Below are 6774 nucleotides of genomic sequence, written 5' to 3'. Positions count from 1 at the left end.
CTTTAGTACAAAATTCAGTGTTTATGGTAGAAAAGTAATTTTTCTAGGTTTTAAAAATTAATTTTTTTGTTGAAGGTTCAAATTTTAAGCTTACAAATTTAAATGTTTTAGGTTAAATCTTTATCTGTTTCGTTTGAAATTTTTCACCATTTAATTCAAAATACACAGATGTAAGTTCAAAACATTAACTATTTTAATAAAGACATCTTTTAATGGGAAACTTTAACTATTTTTACCCTATTTTGCCGCTTTTGGGAGATTTTTGGGCCATATTATTTCTCGGGTGGAGGGAGAAGGTACAACTAGCGGGGCCAGGGTTCAAAAATAGCACAAAATTGGTAAAGTAGCTTATGTACGAACTTTAAGTGGTGAAAATATTTTCTTAACTTATTTCGATTTTTAACTTATCTGAAATGCTTTATTCCCAAAAAAACCACAATTAAAACAGAGTTTCATATCATTCCAAATTTTAAAGCTGTATTAAACTATTTCTTATTTAACGTATGTTATTATTATTTTTATTATTATTATTTGAAATAAACCTTCTCTCAATTTTATTCATCAGATTTTTATTTTCATTTTGAAATATTTTTAATATTGACATTAGGATTTATGTTAATTCTAATGTTTTTTCTTTTACTATGAATTTTCTCTTTCCAGATAATTATATCCATCTGAAGAGAAATATTTGAGCCTAATGATATAAACAACAGTAAATTATTTACGAGTGCAGAAAGAATGTGAACTTTTTAAGAAAATAGCACAGAAGATGGATGTAACTACACTGTCATGTTTATCTGCCACTTGGTTTGAAAAAGTGTATTGTGCTCAGTTGCGCTCCACACCTGAGTTTAAATTAGTTATTATCTTTACGCTCTCGACATTTTCAAATTACTTCGTCATCAATGTGCAAGTCCAAAACACTGCTTCGTTTTACTCTAAAGATTCTAAAAGCTAAATTGAAAGATCCAAAAGAAAATGTTGTTGAATAATTATTTATAACCAGAACTTTAATCATGTAACATTTTTAACATAGAATCTTTTATAATCAAAATAAAACGATAAAATTTGAGATTAAAATTGGAAAATTTTTAATATATTTATTTACTTCAAGCAAAAAATATGACCTTTCTACCGTAAATAATGAATTTTTAATCTACGATGAGGAATTTTCAACAAAAAAGATGAATTTTCGGGCTAAAAATGTGTCTCACAAAGTAGTTAAATCTTCAACATAGTGATTAAATTTAAAAAAAATAGTTTAATCTTCAACCTTCTTAGATGAATTCTCCACTAAATGATCGTATTTTGAAACAAAAAAGATTAAACTTTAGCAAAAAACATTTGCATTTTTAAAAAAATAATTAAATATTTAGAAAAAAGTTTTGAATTTTCCGGCAAAAAAATTGAAATTTCTTTCGAAAATGGCGAATTTACTCTCCAAATAGACGACTTTTTAACGAAATAGTCCCATTTTTAACAATATACTTAAATTTTTAATTTAAAAATGTGAAATTTTCAATCATATACGTAGTTGAATTTTCAACAAAAAGATGAATTCTCAACAAATACTTTAATAGTCGATATTTCTTCATAAAAAACGAATGTTTGATAACATACTTAAGCTTTCAACAAATGGTTGAATTTTGGAACTGAAAAAATGAATTTTCAACTAAGGAGATTATTTTCTTACTGAAATTCAAGTTTGTAATAAAATACATCAATTCTAAAACCAATAGTTGAATTTTCAAAAAAAAAAGATACATTTTTCACCAAAAATGAAAAAGTTAAATTTTCAGTAAAAAAATGAATTTACAACAAAATAGTTTTCAACTAAAACGATACATCTTCAATTAAAATTATTAATATTAAACAAAAAAGAATATTTAACAAAATAGTTCAACCTCCAGTCAAAACGTTTAATTTTCACTCAAAAAGTATGAATTTCCAACCGAAACTGAAAATTTACATTTCAAGTTTAAAAAATACATGTTTAATATACAAAAACTAATTTTTAACAAAATAGTTAAATTGACAACCAAAGAGATGAACCTTCAACAACAACAAAGTTTTTTAAAAGTTCAAATTTTTACCAAATGTTTGAATTTTCAAATAGAAAGATCAGTTTTCAAACAAATAATTAAACTGCCAACTGAAGAGATAAATTGCTAAATAATATGATGAATATTCGAAAAAAAAGAAAGATTTAAGTAGAATTTTCTAAACGAAAATATGAGCCTTTATAATAATATTCGATGTAAAAATATTTTTCAGCCAAGAAAGATTTTACTAAAATTCTATACACAAAAATATAAATTTTCATAATAATATTATATTTATAAACATATTTCTTCAATTTTTTTAAATTTGGAATAAGAATCTGTTCCATCATTAACAAAAAATAATTTATTTTCAACTAAACAGTTGCAATTTTATCCAAAAACATTAAATTTCGATTAAAACAGATGAATTTATAAACCAAGGATATACAAGTAAAATAAATTACAGAAAATATTATATCAGGGTAGCCGCAATTTTTTTTAATTCATGACACTTTTTTTCCCTGAAGTACTCTGACCAATAAAATTCCTTGACTTTCCCTGAACTTTTATTTTTTCAAAATAATTTATTTAGAAATGACCAACGAAAATCTAGAAAAAACACGGGACGACTGAAAATCCTAAATTTAAAAATTCCAGAACAATTAATAATATTATTAAATTGAATTATTCCCGAATCATACAATTTCTATAAGTTTATAATATTACCGAATTTTAAAATTCCCGAAAAATAAAATTCCTAACATAAACTTAGCGAATTACATAATTCTCGAATTTAAACAATTAAAAAACTATTTTTTAATACATATTACTTATTTATTTGAAAAAATAATCAAAAATTTTTATCGAAGAAAAAATGTGTTTAATGGTAGTTTAATTTTTTTTTAAATATAAAGAAATTTTCAGATAAATTACAGCTAAATTGAATTTGGCTCGTCCCAAAAATACCCTCTGAACTTTCTATCATCCTGTGCTTTAAGCTTAATTTTATAATGTGTTTGATTTTTTATTTATTTATTTTTTTATTTGTAATTTATTTCTAAATAAGGAAAATACCCAAGCCTCCCAGATGGCATTTGCGTTGACAACCTATATGATAAAGCGTATGGAGAAGATAATGATTATCTTTAAAAGACTTTTAACTAATAGAATGCATTTCAATTATTTCTTCTACGGTTCCAATTCTTCGCACTAAACTTTTATTTTGACGATACGGAGAAGTCTTTGAAGTATGTAGCTGCAGAAAACCAATTATCGGTAGTCTCTAGTTTCTACGTTTTACATGATCGTTAAACGATGGCAATTTCCTAGTTTACGACTACTTTAATTTTCTTTTGTTCCCATTTGCTTTGTATTCTTTTGCAAGTATTTTTGAACTGGTGAACTTCGAAGTAGAAGCATTTTTCTTATCTTGAAAGTTCAGCTCCAATTTCTAAAGAGTGAAAAATTATTATTATTAATATGCTATAACACGTTCGTTCAGCCACACTGCCATGACCCAGGTCGCTGATCAATCTCTCTGGCAAGCACCCGAGGCGAAGAGCCTCACAAAGTCATTATGTAAAGCTCTCCACACGGGCCCATTAGTATCCAAAATCTTAAAATTTTTTTTTAAACGGAATCAAACAATTTAAACATTTCAAATTTATTTATTGCAACAACAAAAAATTACTTTTCTACCATAAAAGATGAATTTTCAATACAAAAGGAAGAATTTTCCAAAAATGCTGAAATTTCGACCGAAAACAACGTTGTTAAAATTCCAACAAAATATGGTCGAATTTTCAACCAAAAAAGTTCAAGTATTTACCAAATCAGTTGCATTTACAAATAAAAAATTGCATTTCCAATCTAAAATGACGAATTTTCCGTCCAAATAGACGAATGTCTAACAAAGCCGTTGAATTTTCGGCCAAGAAAGATGACTTTTTAAGAAAATAATTAAATTTTTAACAAAACAGTTGAATTCTTTAGCAAAAAAAATTATTTTTAACCAAACAATTCCATTTTTAATAAAATAGTTGCATTTCCAACAAAATAGATAAACTTTAAAGCAAAAGAGACAAATCTTCAACGCAGTAATTGAACTTTTAACTAAAGAGTTAAATATTTAACCTACAGAGGTACATTTTCAACCAAAACAATTGTATTTTCAAACAAACAATTTAATTTTTATGAAAAGAGATGATTTAAAAAACGAAGTGTCTCGGCCTGAAATTCGAGATTACTATAGTTCAATATTTTTCATGGAATTTTTTAACTAAAAATAGAGAAGTTAAATTATAAGTTCAAAAACTGATTTGTTGATATTTTTAACCAAGAAAGATAAATTTTCAACGAAATAATCAAATTTTAAGTCAAAAAGATTAAGCTCTAATTAAAAAGATTGCATTCACAACAAAATAGTTAAATTTTTAAGCCAAAATGACAAATGTTTGCGAAGAGAGTTAGATTTTTGACCCTCAAAGTTGAATTTTCAAGAAAAAGATGATTCTCAACTAAAAATGTACCAATTGGTATTGAAAAAAAAAAACATTAATAAAAATGGTTAAAATTTTAACAAAGGAGTTTCAAGAAAATAATAGAATTTTCAACAAAAGTTGAAATTTTAACTAAATAGTTGAATTTAGCGCCTACAAAGATGAATTTTCAACGAAAATAGTAAAAGTTTATATAATAAAAAGGAAATATTAAATCTCCTCTCAAAAAGAGACGAATTTTAAAAGTAAAAAGATGAATTTGCAATAAAACACATGAAGTTTCAAACAAATACTTGCATTTTCAACTAGAACAGATAAATTTGCAACTACAAGTGCAAAATTTGAATTTCTAATTAAAAAAATAATTCTCTCCTGACAAAAAAATTCATGAAAATTGCCAAATTTCAACCAAACACTTAAAAAAGATCAGCTTTCAAAGAAAAATGAAAAAGTTTCAATTTTAGTAAAAAGAATGAATTTTAAGGTTTAAAAAAATTTAAACAAATAGGTGACTTTAAAAAAAATTGTTCAATTTTAAACCAAAAATAGAAAAGTCAAATTTTCAGTAAAAAAAATAATTTTCTTCCAAAAAGGGACACATTTTTATCAAAATCGTCAAATTTTCAACTAAAATGATTAATTTTCTACTTAAATGATGATGTTGCCGAAAAGATGAATTTTTACCAAATAACAAATTTTCAGTGAAGAAAGAACAAAAGTTTCTGCACACTATTCGACTTTCAAGCCAAAAACTGATTTTTTTTAAAATAGTACGATTTTAAATCAGACACGATAAATTTCAACGAATCATGTTCTTGTAAATATTTCAAGAAAAAAATGAATATTTTGAGTTAAAAACAACAGAAGATTAGCTTTCAAACAATCGATTGAATTTTAATAAAAAAGATGAAATTTTTAATAAAACAGTTAAATTTTTAAACCAGAAAGACAAATTTTTATGAAATAATGGAAAAGTTACACTTAGGTTAAAAAAATTAACTTCTAAAAAAAACTAATTTAAAACGAAGTAGTTAAATGTCCAACAAAAGAGATGAATCTTTAACCAAAAAAATAAATTGTTAATCAACTTTTAGAAGATTGATGAATATTAAACTAAACTAGAAGCTCTTATGCGCGCTACGCGTGCGCCCACTGATTTACTTGTAATTATTCTATTTGGAAATTAAGATCAAGAAAATACAAGAAAATTCCTTCAAAAATAGCCAAATTCTAAACTTTTGATGAAATTTCTTTCAATAATTAATAATTAATAAATCTGGTAAATTTAACAAATAACTTAGAAAAGAGTCATCACAAAGACAATCTTAGTACACTTCGTAAACAAATTCGAATAATACCCCAACTCTCAACATGTTTATGAAAATTGTTTGAATGATTAATAATTATTATAAATTTACAAAGTAACGTGGAAAATGATCATCGAAAGACATTCTTAGTTCATTCCGTAAACAAATTATGCCTCTTCCTTGAAAAATAGCCAAGCTATAAATATGTTGATAAACATTTTTTAAATAATTAATAGTTGTAGCTTTTCAAAGCATCAAAGAAAAAAAATGATCGGAAAGATATTCTTAGTTAATTATGGTGAAAAATGAAGCCTACTTGTAGAAAGAAAAGCAAACTCTGAATTTTCCAATTGAAATTCTTTCAATAAGTAATAGTTCTTGTAAATTTACAAAGCAACATAGAAAAAAGACATCGAATGGACATTCCTTGTTCATTTCGAAAACAAATTAGCTCGTAGGATAAACGTCAAACTTTTAATTTTTTAAATAAAATTGTTTAAATAACTAACATATCTTGTAAATTTACAAAGCAAAATAGAAAACAGTCATCGGATAGACATTCTTGGTTAACATCGTAAACAGATTTGCTTATAGAAAAAAGGGAAAACACTGAATTTTTAAATTAAAATTGTTTAAATAATTAATAGTTCTTGTAAATTTGCCAAGGAATATAGAAAAGTGTTATCGGATAGACATTCTTAGTTGACACCGCGAACAAATTGACTCGTAGAAAAAGGCCAAACTTTAAATTTTTAAAATAAAATTGTTTAAATAATTAACAGTGCTCGTAAATTTTCAAAGCAACATAAAAAAGAGTCACTGAATATACGAGGGTAGTTCAATAAGTCCTTAGAATGACCAACATATGGTGCGCGAATCGCTCCAAATCATCTGTTTTCAGTCAGCACCACTCCCGACTAGATATAT

This window comes from Belonocnema kinseyi, chromosome 8, assembly GCF_010883055.1.
Source record: "Belonocnema kinseyi isolate 2016_QV_RU_SX_M_011 chromosome 8, B_treatae_v1, whole genome shotgun sequence".
Taxonomy (NCBI): domain Eukaryota; kingdom Metazoa; phylum Arthropoda; class Insecta; order Hymenoptera; family Cynipidae; genus Belonocnema; species Belonocnema kinseyi.
Note: the sequence above shows the minus strand (reverse complement) of the source record.